The sequence below is a fragment of the Lagenorhynchus albirostris genome, chromosome 7, assembly GCF_949774975.1.
Source record: "Lagenorhynchus albirostris chromosome 7, mLagAlb1.1, whole genome shotgun sequence".
Taxonomy (NCBI): domain Eukaryota; kingdom Metazoa; phylum Chordata; class Mammalia; order Artiodactyla; family Delphinidae; genus Lagenorhynchus; species Lagenorhynchus albirostris.
The window spans coordinates 33,458,645-33,480,901 of NC_083101.1; the positions used below are offsets into that span (position 1 = coordinate 33,458,645).

Genomic DNA, 22,257 nt, shown 5'->3' on the forward strand with positions numbered 1-22,257 from the left:
AAATAGTTTGGTATGTACACAATGATGTGCAACCGTAACTACTATCTAATTCCAGGACATTTTTGTCACTCCAAAAAAGAAATCTTATTTCCATTAGCAGTCACTCATTTCCCCTTCCCTCCAGCCCCTGACAACCACAGATCTACTTTCTATATCTACGGGTTTGCCTATGATAGACTTTTTATATAAATGGCACCATAGGGATGGGAGGTAGGGGAAATGGGTGAAAGTGGTCAAAAGGTATAAACTTCCAGTTATAAAATAAATGGTTCCGGGGATGTAATATACAGCATGGTGGCTGTAGTTAACAATACTGTTTTGTATATTTGAAAGTTACTAAGGAGAGTCATCACAAGAAAAAAAAATTAACTGTGTGACATGAGGGATATTAACTAAACTTACTGTGGTAATCATCTTGCAATATATACATATATCAAATTATTATATTGTATACCTTAAATTTATACCATGTGATATGTCAATTATATCTCAAAACTAGGGAAAAAAAACTAGGAAAAAAAGGACCATAAAATATGTGGTATTTGTGTCTGGCATATTTGTGTATCTTCTTTGGAGAAATGCCTATTCAAATCCTTTGTCCAGTTTTTAATTGGGTTATTTGTCTTTTAGCTATTCAGTGTTGAGTTCTTTGTATATTCTGGATACTAGACCTTTATGAGATATATGGTTTGCAAATATTTTCTCCCATTCTGTAGGTTGTCTTTGTACTTTCTTAATGGTGTCTTTGCACAAAAGCCTTTAATTTGGTGAAGTCCATTTTATCGGTTTGGTTTTTTTGGTTGTTGTTGTTGTTTGTGCTTTTGGTGTTGTATTTAAGAAACCATTGTCTAATCCAAGGTCGTGAAGACTTAAACCTGTGTTTCCTCAAAAGAGCTTTATAGTTTAAACTCTTACATTTAGGTCTTTTTGCATTTTCAGTTGATTTTTGTATACGGTGTGAGGTAAGTGTCTTTTGTATGAAAAGCTATCCAGTTGTCCTAGCACAGTTTGTTGAAGAGACTGTTATTTCTGCATTAAATTGTCTTGGCATCCTTGTTGAAAATCAATTGGCCATAGTGGTATGGATTTATTTCTGGACTACTTGAGAGCTTTTTTAAAAGAAGGGTATGATCTGACTTACATTTTAAAAGGATCACCCTAGCTGCTGAGTGGAAGGTAGTAACTTGGACTAGATAATGAAAACCGGCTGGATTCTGGATATTTTTTTACAGTAGAGCTGACAAAGTAGATTTCTTGATGGAATGTATGTGCAATGTGAAAAAGAATAGAGAATGGACTTGAGGATATGGGGAGGGGGAAGGGTAAGCTGTGACAAAGCGAGAGAGAGGCATGGACATATATACACTACCAAACGTAAGGTAGCTAGCCAGTGGGAAGCAGCCGCATAGCACAGGGAGATCAGCTCGGTGCTTTGTGACCGCCTGGAGGGGTGGGATAGGGAGGGTGGGAGGGAGGGAGACACAAGAGGGAAAAGATATGGGAACATATGTATATGTATAACTGATTCACTTTGTTATAAAGCAGAAACTAACACACCATTGTAAAGCAATTATACTCCAATAAAGATGTAAAAAATATATATATATCAAAAAAAAAAGAATGAGTCATCAAGGATGGGGCCAAAGTTTTTGATCTGAGCAACTGGAAGGAATAAGTTACTACTTATTAACTTGAGGAAGGATGCCAAGGAGCAACTTTTAGAGAAGGAAATCAACAGTTTAGATATGCTTATTGGATATCCAGATGGAGAGGTTGACTAGGCAGTTGGATAAATGGATCTGGAATTCACATTTACATTAAACCATATGAGCATTCCTAAAATAGACCTTTCTTTGTTATGCTGCATTATTCTTTAATCAGTTTAATTATCTAGTTTTTTTTCTATAAACACATGTGCTAATAGTTATATTTTACTTTGATTAAACTAGTCGGGTTTAGTTGTCAGAGTTATTCTAGTTTTACAACATGAATCAGAAAGCTGTACGTCTTTTTAGGTGCTCTGGAACAGTTTATAGAATATACAGATTAGCTGCTCTTTGAATATCAAACAATGAGTCTATGAAACCATCCAGGATTTTGCGTCCCCCATCCCACCCTTGATACAAGTTATCTTTTTGGCTTCTTCCATGCTTCTTGATCACTTTAGATTTATATTTCTTATGTGGATTTTAGAACTTATGTTTTCCAGAGAATAGTAAACTTGCTTAAGATTTGCAAATTTATTAGTATATATTTCAATACAATTAAAAAAATTTTTTTGTCTTTTGTTATATGCTCTCTCATTACAGATGTTTCCCCACTTTTTTCCTTGATTAAGCCAGCTAGTTTGCTTCTTTACTGATGCAACTGGTATCAACATCTTAAATTCAGTATGCAAAAAATGGTCATATTTGTTATTTTTTCAAATTAAATTAAACCTGGATCAAGCACTCCACCTGCCAGATTTACTGGGCTCAGGATCTCTCTCTCGAAGCGTCAGCCTCTTCCAAAATAGCCAACAACCTCTCACCCAGCTGGGGGAGCCTGCATTCTGAAGCCTCTTAGGGATGCTGTTGACACTGGTTGGACTGGTTACCTCCACTGATCGAGGTCCTGAGACACACTTCCAGGCGTCCTCAAGCTCCTCACTAAGTTCCTTTTGGAGCCACTCCCAGGATGCAGGAACATTTTGTCAGAAGTGATTTGGTCATTTTCCTCCCATGAATCCAGAACCTCTGTTGGCTTTTTCTTCTCTGATATCCATACCTCCCAAGAATCAGAGAGGGTTTCTTTTAGAAACCTACCCCTAAATGGTCCTATTCCATTTTGCTGCTCATACGCTTTAAAGCAGACACCTTTGTTGCTTCTGGGGGTCCACTTGCTTCCCCTTTAAAGATTATCCCCCTCCCAGAGATAAACAAGTTTTCCAGACATTTCCTTTACTGAAGAACATATAGCAAAAACACAAGTTAAATTTTCTGTGAAACATCCCATTATCTTTTTTTTTAAGCCGAAGAACCAGCACTTGGCTTTTTATTGGCTTTGCTTCTATTTGCCTACTTTCTAATTTATTTTTTTCTGCTTTTATCTTTATTAATACCATCCTTCTTCATTTATGTTTGTTTTGCCATTCTTTTTCTAACTACTTGATTTGCATATATATTTTTTACTCTTTTTTTAGTTGCTATCAAATGTATTTAAGCCAATAAATTTGCCTTTGATTACAGCTTTAGCCAAATCCTATACTTTCAGCTAAATAATATAGCATCCTCATTATAATAAGACTATTCTATAATTGCATTTTCAGTTTAAAATGTTAGGCATCTACTTCTCTAAGTACCAATATAAAATTGCAATATCTATTGTTAGCTACAGAAATTAGCACGTTTATTTACTGGCCATCCCTCACTGCCTCTAATTTTGAATTGTTATAATTTGAGTTTTTATTTGACTTTATTCTTTTTTTATTGAAGTATAGTTGAGTTACAGTGTTGTGATAGTTTCTGGTGTACAGCAAAATGATTCGGTTTTATATATACATATTTTCTTTTTCAGATTTTTTCCATTATGGTTTATTACAGGATATTAATATAGTTCCCTGTACTATACAATAGGACCTTGTTGTTTATCCATTCTATATGTAGTAGTTTGCATCTGCTGTTCCCAAACTCCCAATCCAACCCTCCCCCACGCCCTCCCCCTTAGCAGCTATAAGTCTGTTCTCTATCTTGACCTTGTTCTTTACATTGTGGATATTCTTTTTCAATTCTTATTTGAAATACTGATTTTATTTTAAAACGATATTATAATAACTATGACTTTTAAGATTCAGATCCATATTTATATGGCTTCAATTTCTATTGACATATCTTTCATGAGTTGTGTCTTTTGATTTATCTCTCTGTGGCATGCATACATCTTTCGGTAATATTTTTCAGCAAGGGTATATGGTTTTTCTATCTACCATGCTGTTACATAGACTGCAGTCTCTCTCTGTTGCTTCTCCTATGAAGTATAAATTTCTATGATCATAATATTCTTCCTCAAACCTCTTTAGACATTACATCAATGTTGTAATGAAGTCTGATACAATCTGATTTGATCTCTTTGTAGATGTCTTTTTTTTTCCTCTGCTGGATACTTGTGGATTTCTTTCTTAATCTTTGGAATTAAAAAAGAAAACATGGCTCATGTCAGATGTTTGTCTGTTTAAAATATGATTACTGTTTTTTATTTGAAGAATCAGTGTTTAGATTACAGAATTTTTCTTGTAATATATCTTTAATTATATTAGACTCTTTTGTTCTGGTATTTTTTTTAGAAGTATCAGTAATTTATGAGTGTGTCTCTGTCGTTTATTCTCCATGTTATTATTCTCTCTCTGGTCATTTTTATCTTAATCCTTGTTCTGTATGTTCTGAGAAAACATCTCACCATTGTATTCCACAACATCCATTGGTTTTCTACAATTAAATTCTGTCCTTTACTGCTTCTAATGCCTCTCAAAATTCTCATAATATTATTCATTTCCTGTCACTATCATCTTAGCTCTACCAGCTTTCTTTTAGTTTCAATCTCTTCTATTGCATATTCCATTCCTTACATCTTAGAGGCCAGGTTTTCTTTACCTTTCTTGAAGTACAAAACAGACAATACATTTTACTTCTGGTTCTTATAGTGAATCTTTTTAGAGGTGATGTTCTTCCTCTGTGTGCGTTCCTTGTTTGTCTCCTTTATGTTTCAGAAGATTTTCTTAGGTTACACGTGCATTATAGGTCTTCCCTGACCTGGTATTCACTTACTTCTCCTGGGTCCCCCTCATTGCTTTTTCTGGATGGTATGAGATTTTTCACCTCGGATATTAATCTGGAAGACTGGGTGATTTCACATTACCAGCCAGGGGCAAGCAGCCTGAGGGGTTGGGAGTCATTTTGTGCTGTGGGCATCTCTTCTCTACTTTTGCACAGCTGTTCCCGATATGTCCTATCGCTCCTGGTCTCTTCCTTGTTCTCCTGCCCTCTGTGTCTGGGAGACATCCAGGCCTATCATGGGAGAACCAGGCTTGGGTAAGCGTTGTTTGTCCTTCGATCTAATGGCCCAGCCGCTCCTGAAGGCTCTTGGGCTGCACCGTGAGAGGTAGGCTCCCCATGGTGGGCTCTGTACTGGTCCTGTGGCTCCAGCACTCATTCACTCGCCAGCAAAGGCTGTGAGGTGGGTCCTGTGTGCACGTCCGCCCTCCTTGCAGCACCATGCTGCTTTCCCAGGAAGGAGAGCTGTGAGTCAGCCTTCAATCTGGCCCCACTGGCACTGTACCCAGCAGAAATTCCTCAAAGTTGGTGGCATATTGATGGCACTCTTTCCTATTTTCCAATGCTGAAGCAGATCTCCCCTATTTTTATACTCCCTTGGTCCTTTCTGTCACTTTCAGAAGGAGGTAGCTTAGGTGGGAGTTGGACATCTGTGCTCAGCTTTACCATCTTTCCCAAAAGTTTCATAGTTAACACTGTTACCCATACTTTATACTTTGGAATACAGATACATGACAGTTCCTGAGCATTTCCTTTTCTGTGGCCCCCTTTTAAAATTCCTTATATATACTGGCCCTCATCATATCTGGTTTTATATTTTTCCTGGACACTTTTCTTCTCCCTCTCAAATTTCAGTTTAGCATCCTCATGATCAGATGGATGAATTCTCCCAGCAAACATGGTATTGCCAGTCTTGGAGCAGTGAGTGCCATCCCCTTCCAGGGGCTCACCATCTGGCATCATAAGCCATAGCCTGGACTCCAGCAATATTGATGGATTTTTCCCCACATCCTCCTTTCTGTGCCAAAGTTATGACCTTCAAAAAGAAACAGAGAAGGAGCTGTCCTCCTGCCCCCAAGTCCTCAGTCTTCTTCCAAAGCCTTGTGTTGCGCTAGAGCCATTTTGGAGGCCTTCTGGCACACCCAGGCCCTCCCGCATGAATCAGCAGGCGTGGGCAGCAGGCAGTGGGGGAGGGGGTGACAGAGGCCCCCATCACTGCTTGGCTGGCCGCCCCAGGAAGACAGCACATCACACAATTTGCCATATCAAGTCTGGGAACAGCTGCCTGCCTACCCTTGTCGGGGAGTCACCAAGCACTACACATCTGCTCCTTCCGGGGACAGTACAAAGATTCCTCCCACCATGGGTGGCTGTGAATTCCCTTTGGGGTTTCGTGGGGTGCAGAATAACATTCTCCTGCAGAAAGTCCAAAGTAACCAGCCTTTGTGAGAAGATGCACCCATCAGGGTTTAGTTCCAGTGGCACCAGCAGCCCTTTCCTCCCTTCTCCCAACCTCGGTATCACCTTGATACTAAACGCTGCCATTGACTGAACCTCAGCCATGGTAGACACAGCATGTATCAGCTTATTTTAACCTTTGTAACAACCTTAAGTGTTCCCTTGCTGGCCCGAGGTGGCCCAGCGTGGGGCAGAGCCAGCATCCTAGTCTGCAACCGCCTGATTTCAGTTTGTACTCTTTCCTCTCTCCCACTGCCTTCCTAGAGGGGAAAAAAGAACCACAGGCTCTCTGTTGTGAGTTCAGAGCTGGGGTCTGCCACTGTGGGCCAGTGGGCCAAATCCAGCCCCCTGCTTTGTAAATAAAGGTTTATTGGAACACAGCCACGACCATTCATTTGCTCATGCAATGTTAAGGCAGAGCTGGGTAGTTGTGACAGAGATTGTATGGCCTGCAAAGCCTAAAATATGTATTATCTGGCCCTTTCCAGAAAATATTTGCTGACCATAGTTTACAACAGGGCTGTAGAAAGAGAGAGACTGAAGTTAAATCAGAGGCTTATTACTTCCCAGCTGTGTGACCTTGGGCAACTGACTGAACATCTCTGAGTCTCATTTTACTTGCCCATAAACTGATCATAATTTTACCTTTTGGGCTTATTCCAGTGGTCAAGAGGAGTGAGATGACATGTATGAGGGACTCTGCATGTGATGGGCACTCAGTAAACATGAGCTGTCATTGTTACCTTTCTCACTTATCACAGATGTGCAGCCTTTTCCACTTTTGCTCTGTGGCTTCCTTTCTAGAGCATTCTGATATTTCTGCCTAAGAACCTTCAACTTCTCTAATACCCTACAGCACAAATGAAGCACAGATGCTTCCTAAGCCTTCTTCTCAGAACACTGGGCAGCAGGCATAAGTGATGCTCATCACAGGCAGATGAATGGAGTGTGCTGTTGGCCTCATTCATTCATTCAGCCAGTGGTGACTGAGCCAGACCATTATGCTGGAATCTATCAGGGACTCAGACAGGGCCTCACACCCTATAGGAACTCTCAGCCCAGGGGCAGCTGGATAGGTTAATAGCCATGACAATAACCATAACCACAGTGCGTCCGGATTCTGGTCCCCTTTGGAAAATTCCCCTGTGCAGAGTGGATACCTGTTCCCCGGAATCTGGATACTGCCCTAGGAAGGTACATTATAAAAACTGCTTAGCTAAGCACAGCTTCAAGCCCCACTCCCGGGCTGTTGGCCTGCTCAGCACTTGGATGCAGTGTCCACCCCTGTACACGGTCGGCTCACCAGACCCGCCAGCTCCCTCCCAGGACACATACTCAGCACCTCTCCAGGCTGGGGCTGGCTCCTCGGGCTCCAGGCCAGGGCAAGGGCAGACTGTCTTTCCTGACCTTGGAGGAGCTGTTGACAGCTTAGCTCCTTTCCATCAGTCCCTGAGACCGTGGCGTTCTCCCCTAGCTGCCTCACTAAGGCCGAGGACACATCATGCTATGTGCTCTTGTGGGGGTGTGGATGACCTGAGGAACTTCCCAGTTCCTCCAGAACAGGGCCAAGAAAGTGTGGGCCTGGGAGGGAGGAGCAGAGAATGCAGGCATTCAGAGCGGTGAGCACAGCTCATTGGAAAATCCAGAAGGACTTCATGTGGGAGAGGCTATTTGCAATGGGGCTTAAATAGTGAGGAAGTACTTTGGACAGTGGTCACCCATGGCAAATGCAGCACTGGGGACTAGCAACAGTCAGGACCCATGTGCCCTGGAGGACAAGGGGAGGGAGCAGTGTTGCTGGAGCTGGGAGGAGGGGCTGCTTGACAAGGGCTGTAACTAAGCCAGGGAGCAGGTGGGGAGAAATACCCTGAGCCCTTTCTCTTCCTACCCTCTGACCCTTGCCAGGACCTCCCATTAGCCCTCTGACGCCTGCCAGGGCCTCCAAGCCTACCTGGAAGTCACAGGACAAGAGAGCTCAAGTGATGCCATACATAAAAGTCAAATTCCAGAAGTACAGTAGCAAAGGGAAGGCTGGAGGACGTGGGTGATGGCAGCCAAAACAAGAAATTACACTAGTTGGGTTAGTGTATTGGGAATATGGGTAATTGTATCACTTCCCCCCTTTTCTCAGAGTTTCAGTGAAGTTTAGAAATTACTTGGACAAGTTTAAAGTCTTTGAGTCAAAAGGGTGCAACTTGTCTGAGCTGATATGAGGTCCTACACAGAAGAACCCCAAAGCAAGCAGCTGCCCGTGAGATCTCAGCACAGGAGGTGTCTTCATCTAAGGACAGAGGGGCAAACTACTGGTTTGGGCTGAGCCAAGGCACACATGGGTGAGCCTGGCCTAGGTCAGGCTCTCCAGAAAGCTGTGCTGAGACTTGCGGGAGGTTTATTGGGGAATGCTCACAGCAGGGAGTGAGGTGGAAGAAGTTCAGAGGCCTCAGCCAAGGCTGTGGGGAGCTCTGGAGCTGGGCTGGCCCTTCAGAGATGCCCCAAATCAAGGCAAGAGGTTGGGCTGGTGATTGGGCATGGGCTGCTCTGGGGACAAGGTTGCCCCCTTTAGTCAAGGGCAAATCCCAGGGAGACACACAGCTGTGAGTTGTCAGCCGCCACCACTTCCGGCAGCTGGGAGAATGGAAGTTTCCAGGCGTGCACCTTAGTATCCATCGCAGGGCCCTTGGGAATAAGGGAGTTTAGACTAAAGGGCCAGTCAGACCAGGGCAGCTAAAAGGGCATCACTGGTCCCCAATCTGGCTGTGTAACCAAGACCCCAGGGTGCTTTATACAAACACAGATTCCTGGCCTCCCTCCGCCTCCTCTCATACCAGAGTCAGAATCGGTCTCTTGGGTGCAACCCAGGAATCTGTATTTCTGCAAAGCTCCCAGGGAGATGCCAGGCACAGCAGGCTTGGGAGCCACTGTGGTTGATGTGCAGGGTCTGTGAAGCAGCTGTTCTGTGCCAGGCCCTGTGCTGGGTGCTGGACACCGAGGAACGGGGCTGGGCAGTGCCCTCAAGCAGCTCCTCTCTTGTAGGGATTTGGGAAGGGGTCCTGGAGGGCTGCAGCTGGTGGCCTTTTGCAGGGTTACTGTTCTGTTGCTGCTGTTAAAGACACAGCTTTGGGCAACATTTGGGAGGCAGGAAACTGTGTTTGAATCCAGCTCTGCCCCTAGACAGCTGTGTGATTTGGGCAAGTCCCTACCCCTCCCAGGACCTCAGTTTCCCCCTCTGTCCAATGAGGGCTGGTGGGTTGGTGTAGCAGCCGGGCCCGTTCTGAGCTCGACCCCTCTCTCAGAGGGGTGGGGAGTGGGCCTGAGGGTGGCAGGGCCAACTCTGCCCACTGGACACAAGGCTCCCTTTGCAGTGACCTTGGGGCCAGAGCTGAAGTGCATCTTGGGCATCTGCCCGTCTCATCGTTTTCACCTTCTGATCTTGAGGCACCACTCCCTGGATGTGCCCAGCTCTGCCCTCTTCTCTCTCCCGAATATTCTGGTTGCTTGATTTATGTCCCACATGGGCACATGAAGAGGCCCCAACATAGTTTCAACCCTCCAGGTCTCCCAGTCTCAGGGGAGACACTCAAGTAACCAAGCCCTTCTTGGGTCCTGTCACTGTGGGTCCCAGCACTGTGGGGTCAGTGCTGCCCCCCAGCCCCTCCTCTCTTCTCCCTCCACCCAACCCTTCTGGATTCCGGAGGCAGAGAAACACAAGTTTGAATCTCAGCCCTCTGGCTTACTAATTGTAAGGCCTTGGGTAAGTCACTTAACCTTTCCGGACCCTCATCTGTTTGGGTTTTTTTTACATTCTTTTTTTAATATTCTTTTCTATTATAGTTTATCCCAGGATATTGAATATAGTTTCCTGTGCTATACATTAGGACCTTGTTGTTTATACATTATAAATGTAATAATGAGAGGATGAAATTCACTCCAGGGTGATCCTGCCATGCCCCCTACAGCCTGCTTGCTCCCTGAAGGCTTTGAGTGAGGGGTGGGAGGAAGGGCCGAGGAAGAGTGGAGGGAAGAGAGGCAGGCTCTGGGGGGCTGTTTGCACCTATGTCTTCACTTCCTCCCCCACCTACACCCCAAATCTGCAGTCCTGGAGGAAGAAGGGAGTTCGGGTAGGCAAAGAAGGAGGGCTTCAAATGCTGGGCGGTAGGTAGGATGTCCAGGCAGAACACTGGAGTGGAGGACAAAGAGCCTACTTTGGAATATAGAACTGCAGAGAAAGCTGCACATAAAAAAGGCAGTGACGCCCCAGGGTCTCTGAGAGGAGTCCTTTAAGCTCTACCATGAAGTGAGAGGGTGGACGCTTGGATCCAGTTGCTTATCCAGCTTATGGAGCTGCCTGAAATGGTCCTGTTCCTGCAGGGGTGAACATGTGCCTCCTGGGCTGCCCTCAGCAAATGTCCCTCCTAACTGGGGTACAGGCTTGAGAATCCCAGACCTTCCTCGGGGATCCGTCAGTCTCTTCTGCCCCTCCATCTGATGCCTGAATCCCTTCCATAGCAACCGCAGCTCTGCTTGCACACCTGCAGTGGCGCAGAGCTCACTCCAGTGTGGGGGAGGCCCTTGCATCCTTGTCTTGCTTCCCCCTCTGGTCCTGACCCTTCCCCTGAGGCCCAGATGCCACGCTGTTCCCCTAGACTCAGTGACAGCTCCTTGGGATGTACAGGTGGGGTGTCCCACAGACCTGGACTTCCTGTCCACCTGGTTCCCTCCCGTTCCCCCATACCTTGAGTGACAGGGAGCAGGGATGGGGCTCAGGAAACAGGAGAAGGATTCTGCATTCTGCATTCTTTAGTGCTCACAGGTGTGAGTTCTCTAATACCCCCTCCTCTGTTTTGGTGTCAGAGGCACACTTTGCATCTCGTTGATTTCCTGTAGAGGTATGTGTTCATCATCTTAACTGGATAATATTCCTGTTTTATTAATATCCAAATCTTTCTGTAAATATTGGTTTGGTCTCAGGAGTCTGCTGCAATTAAAGCCATAGGCACTTTGTCACAGGAAAGCAACAAGGTTCTGAAGGCTAATTTCATTCCCCAACAACTCAGTGTGGCCTGATTTCACTGACCCCCCACAGAGTGGTGAGCTCCTCGGAACTGGCAGCAGACGGAAGACTGCTGGCTGGGGAGTCCAAAGTGGGGTGTTGTGCCTTATCCAAGCAGAGGGCCTGGGCCTGGTCCCCTTTCCTCAGGCAGCCCTGTGCTGGGCTCCGGGGTCTCAGATGGAGGATATGTAGACTCTCAGGACAGTCTCTGTTTTAGCCAAGGAGAGTGACCTTGAGCACAGGACTGTGGAATTTAGATGGGCGGGTCACCACTAGCTTGGGAAGGAGGGAAAGTTTTCTGTGTGAGTGGGTGTTTGAGGATGTGCAGGATCTCAAGGCCAAAGCTTATTATGTGAGTTTTCTATTCTGTTGGAACAAATCGTCACAAACTTTGTGGCTTAAAATAGCACATTTGTTATCTTATGGTACTAGAGCTCAGAAGTTTAGAATCTGTCTCTCTGAGCCAAAATCAAGGTGTCAGCAGGACTGGTTCCTTCTGGAGACTATGGGAGAATCTGTTTCCTTGCCTTTTCCAGCTTCTAGAAACCGCCTGCTTTTCTTGGCTCTCGGCCCTGTCCTCCATCTTCAAAGCCAGCAGTGTGGTTTCTTCAAACAAATCTCTGTCATCATTCTTTCTTGGGCTCTGACTCTCCTGCCTCCCTCTTTCCCTTATAAAAACGCCTCTGGTCACCTTGGGCACTCCTAGATAATCCAGGATGGTTTCCTTATCTCAAGATTCTTCACTTAAACTCATCTGCAAAGTCCCCTTTGCCACGTAAGGTAGTGCATTCCAGGGATAAGGAGGTGGACATCTTGCAGGGTGGCGGGGCGGGGTGGAGGGGGGTGTAGATTATCCTGTTCATCACATTTAAGATTCTTCAGAATTTCTAAAATTGTGAAAGGCTGGCTGATGGGAACAGGGATTTGAGAGCCCGAGAACCCTAGTTCCACTGAGTCATCTGTCCTACCCCATGCAATTGGATCCAGGGTGTGTACCTGCCCCATAGCATGTAGCTCTGGAAGATGGGCCCCTGAGCAGCAAATGGTGGGCAAGGGAGGAGGGGACTGTGGCCCATGGGATTTCCCCCCCTCCCTTTGAAGGACTGCCATATAGGGTGATGGCGGTGAGGGCTGCAAAGGAGGAGGCAGCTGTCTTGGGTGGGTCCTGGGTGTGGGGGCCTGTTGCTCAGGCCAGCTCTGCCTGTTGGGATCTCTGTTTCCAGCCACCATGGCTCATCGTACACCTACCAGCAGGTGGGAGCTGTTGTAAGGGCTTGATGTGAGTATCTGGGCAGAGCTCAGGTCACAAGTCCCCACAGCCCTGTGCCTAAGTAAGGGCTGGACGGAAACAGTCCCAGGGAATGCTATCTGCCCTCAGGCCCCACGGGTCCCCCCAGGAGAGCACCACAGCACCATGCCCAGGACTGGTCCCCATGTCAGCCGGCTGTGTCTTCAGGCAGAGGCGTGTGGTCCAGCCCCTGTGCATTTGCCTCATCCCTGCAAGACCGTCTCAAGGCATAGGATAAACTCCCGGGCTCAGAATATCTACATGATAGCCTAGATGGACGCGGTGTGCATTCGCTCTTTCTCTCATTCATCTCATAGCTTTGAGCACCTACTGCATGCCAGGCACGATGCTGGACCCTGGAACTAAAACAAAGCCCTCCCCTTTGCAGGACTGCCACGTTAGTTAGGGAGGGGATGTGACAGCCCTGGTGCTTGTGGTCAGCTCTGCGAACCAGCACAAACTCAGCAACCTGGACTCCTGAGCCCTCCACTGAGGCTCGTGAGGCTGGTGGCCCCCCACAGGGCCATGTCTCATGACACTGCCACTCATGGTCCCCTACTTGTCTTTTTTAATTTATTTTTATTTATTTATTTTTGGCTGCATTGGGTCTTCATTGCTGCACGCGGGCTTTCTCTAGTTGCAGTAAGTGGGGGCTACTCTTCACTGCAGTGTGTGGGCTTCTCATTGCGGTGGCTTCTCTTGTTGCAGAGCAGGGGCTCGAGGCTTGTGGGCTTCAGTAGTTGTGGCACATGGGCTCAGTAGTTGTGGCTCACGGACTTAGTTGCTCCACGGCATGTGGGATCTTCCCGGACCAGGGCTCGAACCCGTGTCCCCTGCATTGGCAGGCGGATTCTTAACCACTGCCCAACAAGGAACCACCCTGCCCCAACCCCCCTCCCCACACACACACACACACACACACACACACACACACACACACACACTTGTTTTTCTGCTCTTGGTAACTCTGGGGAAGTGAGAAAAACCATTTTTCTTTGGGACAGACAAGTGGCCATTGAGTAGAGGGAAACCGGATTCCCTTTGGGAAAACTCAGCCTGTGATGTGAGGGTGTAAACAGGACAGTAAGCCTGGGCTTAACCATGGGAATGTGGTTTGAACCAACAAATTGCCAGGTCTCAGGAGGCCCCAGATGTGTTAGTTTCCTGGGGCTGCTGTAACAAGGCACCACAAACTGTGGCTGAAAGCAACAGAAATTCATTCTCTTACAGTTCTGGAGGCCAGCGTTCTGAAATCAAGGTATCAGCGAGGCCATGCTCTCTCTGAAAGGCTCTAAAGAGAGAATCCTTCCTTACCTCTTCCAGCTTCTGGTGGGTCCAGGTGTTCCTTGGCTTGTAGCCACATCACTCCTGTCTCTGCCTCTGTCTTCACGTTGCCTTCTCCCTTATGCCTCTGTGTCCCAAATCTCCCTCTGCCTTTCTCTTATAAGGACACTTATCATTGGATTTAGGGCCCATCCAGGTAATCCAGGATGATCCTTAAATTAATTACATCTACAAAGACCCTTTTTCTAAATAAGGTCACATCCATAGGTTCTGACGGTTAGGACTTGGACATACCTTTTTGGCGGTCACCACCTAACCCACTGGCTCTGCAGTGTGAACATGCAAATGTCACGGTGCCTGTGCAAGTATCACATATGAGCAGTAGATCTAATACATGTTCACTTATGTATTTACTCTTTTTTAAAAGTTTCAGTTATACTCAACTCCAACTATAGGTTAAAATTATTTGTAGAAATCTGAAAATTAGATGGCTCCATTTTCCAAAAGGAACAATTTTTTCAACGAGTGCTCATCAGGTTTAGAAAGGTAGAAATATAACCACATGGATATGTTTCTCTGGGACTCAAACTGCATGCCTCATATCTTTGAAAAACTTCAGAGCTGCAGAGGACTGCTTTAGCAACTCTAAAATTCAAAAAGGCAAAGAGTGGGGGCAAGTGGGATTTTGAAACTTAGTCTCCTAGAACCACAAACACTGGCGGTGGAAGAAAAATCCCCTTTCCAGCATCCCGACCAGCTTCTACTTGCACACCTCTGATGACAGGGAGCTCACTACCAAATTTGCCTACCCCATCACTAGAAAGTTCATTTTGGCTTTAAGCCAAAATCTGCTTTCCTGACCCATCTACCTATTGGCCCCACCTCCAACACAGGGGTGCCCAGAACCAGGTGCCCTCCGTTCCACATGACAGCCCTTCAGTGTTTGAAGTCGGCCATCACTTCCTGCCTTGGTCTACTCTTCTCCAGGCTAATTTTTTAATTAGCTTAAATTAATGGTGGTTCCTGGGGAGCTCCAGCCCCAGTAAAAGTGACCTGAATTATTCAAAGATTTGAGTGTTTTAAATGCCTGTTTATCCTAATTAGCATCTTAACTACAGCAGTGCCCTCTGCCTCTAATGAGCCACATTTTAGCATGTTCCATATTTTAATGGATTTTCCTTGAATGAACCGTTTAATCAAGTGAAGACACATTTCATGAATGAATAGAAGTAAATCTATAATTATACTCTTTAGTCAGGTAAGAGGAGTGGAATTTCAGCACAATCTAGGGCTATATATAGTAAGTGTATTTGAATGACAAAGTAGGTTACCTCGGCTTCCATAGGAGAGCTGGGAATTCGCTTTGCTCTCAAGTTCATTTCGTAACCTAATTAGAATTTTCAAAGAGTTGTAAAGTGCATATGGTGCAGACCTGGTTCTCCCCACGTTTACCTGGACCTCCGCCTTTCTGGATGATTCCTCAGCTGGCGCAGTGGCCTCCTTAGGGAAGATGTCTGGGGAACTACTGGCCACAGAAGCCAAGTGTCCTGGGGTCTCTGATAGTCCCCGCAGCCTCGCCTCCACTTTGCATTTCACTTGCTCCATCAGAGCCTTCCCCACCTGGGACGTGTGGTCAGAATGTGAGAACTTACAGCTGTAATAATCCTCTGCTTACTGTCTTTTCTTACTGTCTGTCTCTCCGTCATTCCCTTCTCCTTGCTTTCCTTCTCACCATTCTCCCTTCTGACATGGTCAGGATCTGCTCGTGGTGCTGGGGGCCAGGAGTAGAAGGATCTGGGGATTAAAGATGAGACATAACTGTTGATTGGGGTAGGAGAGAAGTCCCAGCTGTAAAGGAAGATGGTGCCCAGAACCTGGAGAAGGTAGGAATAGGTGACTTCGGGGGCTTTTAGGAGGCTGGCAACCTAGCTGTGAGCCTGGCAGTTCTGTGGCCTTTACCCCTTCATTTGTGGTTCTCAACTTTAGCTACATGTTGGAATCACCTGGAGACCTCTAAAAGTGCTGATGCCTGGGTCCTATCTTAGGGACTGTAATTGGTTTAGGATGCAGCCAGGGCATCAGTAGTTTTTAAAGACTCCCAGGTGATCCTGCCATGCAGCTGCAGTCAACATCTTGAAAATACCTCATGAAAGACCCTGGCCATAGCACCCAGCTAAGTCATTCCCACAGTCCTGGTCCATGGAAACTGTGTGAGATAACAACTGTTTCTTGTTTTAAGCCACTAAGTTGTGGGATAACTTGTTACACAGCAATAGATGACTAATACAGATTATTAGTTGCCCCAAATATACCCCCAAGTGGGTCAGTTCATGTCACCTCCACCACCATCTCCTCATCCAGCCTCCAGAATCTCTCATGTGGATGGTTCTGTAGCTGCCTCAATGGCCTTCCTGTTCCCTCATGCACCTGCCCTCATTGGTCCCACAGCAGCCTGAGTCTTGGTTTTAAAACACAGTTCTAATCATGCAACCCTCTCCCTGGAACCTTGTGAAGGCTTCCCACTGTTCTTAGGCTCAAGACCAGAATCTTTCCTGTGAATTATGGGGCTCTCATGGTCTTCCCCTGTCCACCTCTTCTTTCTCATTTCATTCCAGCAGCTTTCCCCCAGCCCCTGCCCATGCTGTGCTTCAGACCAGCGCAGCTCTTCTAGTTCTCCTACCAGCTCTCTCCCGCTGTAGGACCTTTGCAATGTGTTGCTCCTCAGCCTGGAATGCTTTTCTCTGCCCTACCTTCTGGCCTAGATCTGACTTCTCTATGTTAGCCTCTCCTGGAAGCATGCCCCTGAACTTGAGCACCTTGTCTTGTAGATAACCAGGGTAATTATCTGATTAATGTCTCTCACCCCCTCTAGATAGAGACCCAAGAATGGATTTGCTCTCCATCAGAACCCTAGTATTATTTCACATGGTGCCTGGAACAGAAGAGATGTCAATATTATGAATGAATAAATGAATGAATGAATGAGAGAGACTGGGAAGAACAAACAGGGCCCCATTCTGGAATGACCAGGCACTAGGTAGCTGTTCAAAAATGGACTCAAGCCCAGAGGCCAGGGAGTGACTGGACAAGAGACAGAATTCCAGCCCCAGGAATGAAGCAGGAGCCCTGATTGAAAGCCTGAGGTCTAAGAAGGCCCTTTGCCAGGCTGGCAGGGGGCTGAAAGCCCTGGCCTCCTGACCTCAGGGTCCTTACATTACCTTGCTGGAGAAAGGGAAGTTCCAAGGCTGAGGTGGGGGATCTCACCTCAGGGAGAGAGTTAATTGGCTGTAGGGGCAGGGAGTTAATTGGCCGTACCTGTGGGCAGCAGAAAGTTGCAGGGGGACAGGAACCTGGCAGGGCATGCAGATGTGGTCCTCGGACCCCGAAGCAGGGACAGCATGGGTGGAAAGAACAGCCTGACTCACATGGCAGCTATTCAGGGTGGGACACATAATGCTGTTATTTCATAAGCCCAATCACTGGGTGATTTTCGGAGAGGGAGAATCATCTGGGCAGCTGGGGTGTGTGAGTAGAGAGGTGCAGCCTTCAGAGCAGGGAGGAGGCCTGCAGGTGGAGTGGCACTGTGACCTGCTCAGAGGTGGTGACAAGCCTCCCTGGTAGAACAGGGTGGACCCACATTATGCTTAAAATGGGTCACATGGACTCAGTTATGCTAAGCCAGAAAATTCTCCCGAATAGTCTGTTCACCTATACTCTTTTCCTAATTCCATTAGCTTCGTGTCTTTTCCTCTGATCCCCTTTTCCTTCTCCAGCCTGTCCGCTGCTCCCCCTACATCTCGCAGGACCAGCTGTGTATCCCCAATGCCGAGCCTGTGGATGGGGGCTGTGCACTCAGTTGGAGGAGCGAGGCCATTGTGATGCCTTCATTGGAGTGTCAAGTCCCTGTCAGTCACCCCTTCTCTTACAGCCCGTGAACCAGCTGGGAGGGAAAGTCGTGTATAGACCCACTGGGCCCGCAGTTTAGACAGCTGATCTGACCTGACAGCATTTTCTGCCACTCAGCCTGAGCAGGACGGTCCTCCCAGCTCTGAGCTTTCCCCCAAAGCCACTGATTCTGCCTGGCTCTTGACTTCTTTCAAGACGTTGGACTTCCCTAGAGCTTGGAGTCTTAAGTGTTAAAATTCTTGGATTTGGATCTTTGATTCCCAAGGCTGCACTGGGAATTGGTGTCACCAATTGGTGTCACTCCTCACCACTCCTGAGGAGTCGTTGGTGTCACCCCTTGTGACCTTTATACTCCCAACACCCCCGCCACCATGTCCATGGTCTTCTAAAGGGTTCTTGGTCCCTGTCATAGCCACACCTCTCTCCCCTGAGCCTGAGCCACTTTGTCACAATCCCTGATAAATGCACCAGAACTGAGCCCAGCACTCCAGGTGTGCTCTGAGGTGGGCAGACCAGAGGGTGATTGTCCCCTCCACGTTCTAGATGTGATGCCTTTTTAAATGGGAATCCCGGTCCTGCTCACCCTTTCGGTAATTGCCTTACTCAGGTCAACACATTGCGGTCTCCTAATCAAGCAGAAAATATCCAAGCCATAGAAAGCATTTTTTCATACCATTATCAATGGTTTGCTTAAAACTTGTCCTGCCTTCTTTAGGACAGTGGTCCTCAAACTTGAACATATATCAGAATCACTTGGAGGGCTGACTAAAACACAGCTTGCTGGACCCCACGCCAGAGTGTCTGACCCAGTAGGTCTGAGGTGGGCCTGAGAATTTGCATTTCTAACAAGTTCCCTCAGGTGATGCCGGTGTTACTGGTCCAGGGGCCACACTTTGAGAACCACTGCTTTAGGGACATGCTTTCTGGTGTGACTTCGCATCCACAGTCCATACCAGTTCTTGGGGGAAAAAATCAACAGCTGTTGCCTCCAAGCCTATTTTCGATTATTTATTCCTAGAGCTCTGACCCACTGGTTCTCCCTGGTGCCCAGTGAGTTGTGCTCCTTTCAGATTTACTCCGATGGCTGGGGCTGGGATTCATTGCTCCAGAAGCAGGGAGAGTTCTTCCCTTAGGCAATCTCAGCCCTGTGAGCTGGCCCTGAGGACCCAGCTTTTAAGGACTCAACCCTTCCTAATCTCCCTTCTAGCAGCACCCAGGGCCCCACTCATGGTCTTCCTCACTCCATTGGCAGCCCTGACCCTCCCTTCTAGGTGATGGGGCAACCTTCTTCTCTGTCCCTTCCCTGCCCATCAGCACCCATCTCTCCCCCTTCCTCCCAGGATGGCCAGGGCCTTTCAGTAAATCAGACTCCTGATGGCTGCCTCCCTGGGCCCCATGTGCAGATTAGGCCCCAGTGGGACTCTGGCTATACTTGAGTGTGTGTGTATGTGTGAATGTATTTTATTTTCTTGAGAATTAAGTGTCACTCCTTTCCAGGAAGAACATATTTCTGCTTTTATAGTAGAGGTGAATAAAAAATAGGATTCAGTTTGCTGAAATGTGGTTTTTAGCAAGCTGATAAAAGATATTGGCCCTGTAAAACAGGAGATACCTTGCAGTACCAGAATGAAAAAAAAAAAAAAAGAGGTGTCTTTTTTCTAACTTACTTAATAATCTTTAACCAGTGCAATGAATGATCCTTCTAGCCACACGTGAGAGTGTGGATTTTTTTCCTTGTGAGGTAGTCAATTGCATTATTTCTTTAACATGCATTGGTTATTTTAAAACATCATTTATTACTGTTTCTTTCCATTTGCTTTCCCTAAAAAAGTCCATTAGAATAAATGCTCAAGCTGAGCAGACTTCTTTGTGCTGAAATTATGGTCACTGAGTGCCTAATGTCACCAACCATCTGTTCTGACCTGTTCTGGCTCATAAGCCTTAGGAACTGTCCACATCTGGCAGGATCCAGCAGAGCCTGCCTGGGAGCATTCAGAGAGCACTGGCCTGGGAGTCACACCTCAGTTTCCTCATTTGTGAAATTAGGGGCAGAATAAGGTGACCTCTAGGGTGTTTTGGTTTTGTTTGTTTCGAGTTCTGACCGCCTATGAAATATTTTTTCTGCCGTTAATTATATACAGCTCTCATGCACACACTTACTCATAGATAGATACACTGACAGCCTTGATGCTGCATCTTATGCCTGGAAATGATCATTCCAGCTTTTAAGCAGCGTAAAGAACTTTAGAATTTCCAAAGCCATTCCGCATCCTCAGTGTTTTTGCTGGGCCCTCTAAGTTACATACTGTATTGCCCCCATTTTATAGGTGAAAAGACTGAGACTCAAGAGAGTTCGAGTAGTTTCCCTAGCTTTGGGTGGCATGGACGTGGAGAGCTGCGGCTCGACTGTGCATGCCTTGGTAGTCTGTGCATTGGCTGTGTTGCCTTCCAGCAGGGCCGAGTTTGCACATTTTCTGTGTTTAATAATTGTTGTTGCTCCACAGCACCCTCATGACACACAAAACTAATAATGGAACCCCACTTGCATCCAAAAACGATTTGAGGGACTTCCCTGGTGGTGCAGTGGTTGGGAACCTACCTGCCAATGCAGGGGACACGGGTTCGAGCCCTGGTCCAGGAAGATCCCCCATGCCGCGGAGCAACTAAGCCCGTGTGCCACAGCTGCTGAGCCTGCGCTCTAGAGCCCACAAGCCACAACTACTGAGCCCGTGCACCACAACTACTGAAGCCCGCATGCCTAGAGCCCGTGCTCCGCAACAAGAGAAGCCACCGCAGTGAGAGGCCCACGCGCTGCAATGAAGAGTAGCCCCTGTCACCACAACTAGAGAAAACCCACATGCAGCAACGAAGACCCAATGCGACCAAAAATAAATAAATAAATAAAATTTATTTTAAAAAAAAAGCAAAAAGGATTTGACGCAGCAGAAATGAACTGTAATGGCAAAGCCAACTTGTTTTTCAAGCAACTAGCTCCCAATCTTCCATCAAAATAGAGGTAAAAACTAAGGATGGACAAAGTTCACCCTGACTGCGGCAGTGTCATTCTTTTTACAAAACATTTATTGCAAAGTATTTCGAGCATTCAGAAAAGCACAGAACACCAAACACCCATGGACTAGCCACCCAGGATTAATGTGTTCACATTTTGCTCTATTTGTGTCATATTTCTTTTAAAGAAATGAAATACAGCAGTTCCCACTGAAACTCCCTTTGTTCCCCTTCTATGGTGGTGGCTTCCCAGTGACCATCCTGTGACATTCAGGGCCAAATTATTCAAAACGTTTTGGTACATACATTGGGAGGATCCACCACTTGTTGAAACAAGAAGTGCTTTTTTTTTTTATCATGGTAGAATGTACATAACATCAAATTTACCATTTTAACCATTTTTAAATTTACAGTGCAGAGGCATTAAGTACCTTCATATTGTTGTGCAAGAGGCACCACCAGCCATCTCCAGAACTTGCCATTATCCCAGACAGAAACTCTGTACCCATAACTCTTCATTCCCCCATCCCCCAGCCCCTAGGAGCTACTGTTCTCCTTTATGTCTCTATGAATTTGACTACTCTAGGTACCTCATCTAGGTGGAATCTTACAATATTTGTCCTTTCACATCTGACTTATTTCACTTAGCATAATGTCTTCAAGGTTCATCCATGTTGTAGCCATGTATCAAAATTTCATTCCTTTTTAAGGCGGAATAATATTCCATTGTATGTATAAACCACAACTTGTTTATCCATTCATCTGTTGATGGACATTTGGGTTGCTTCCACCTTTTGCTCTTGTGAATAATGCTGCTACGCACCTGAGTGTCCAAATATCTCTTTGAGACCCTGCTTTCAATTCTTTTGGGTATATACCCAGAAGTAGAATTGCTGGATCATATTACCATATGATGGGTAATTTTAACAGTGCACAAAAGTTCCAGTTTATCCCCATCCTCATCAACACTTGCTGGGTTTTGGTTTTTGATAATAGCCATCTTAATGCATATGAACAAGAAGTGCTCTTAAAGATCATCTTCTCTTGAAGAGGAGGAGACTGGAGCCCTAAGAGGGAAAGGGTCACACAGAGAGGCCGAAGTCACAAGCAACTCAGTGCCAGAGCAAGGCCTGGAACTTGGGTCCCAAAACTCCCACGTGGTTCTTTCCACTAAAACACACAGTCTCATTTCCATGGCTTTATGTTAGAGGGTATAGAGTCTGGACATGGGCCAGATACAGATTTCAGATTTACTTGTTTTGGTCCTAACTTTGTTTTTTTAAAAAAATTGAAAATAATATCAACATTTTAAAATGTGGGAGATCCTGTATTTTAAAAATCTAGGGACTTCCCTGGCCGTCCAGTGGTTAAGATTCCATGCTTCCATTGCAGGGGGCACAGGTTCGAACCATGGTTGGGGAACTAAGATCCCACATACTGTGCAGCGTGGCAAA

At 46.2% G+C, this 22,257-nt stretch overlaps 1 protein-coding gene across 1 annotated transcript in view; it reads left to right on the forward strand.

Moving 5' to 3' along the window:
• Nucleotides 1-22,257, forward strand: part of GABBR2 (gamma-aminobutyric acid type B receptor subunit 2) — a 365,190-nt gene that overhangs the window by 154,831 nt on the left and 188,102 nt on the right. The gene's annotated exons all lie outside the window — the stretch shown is intronic.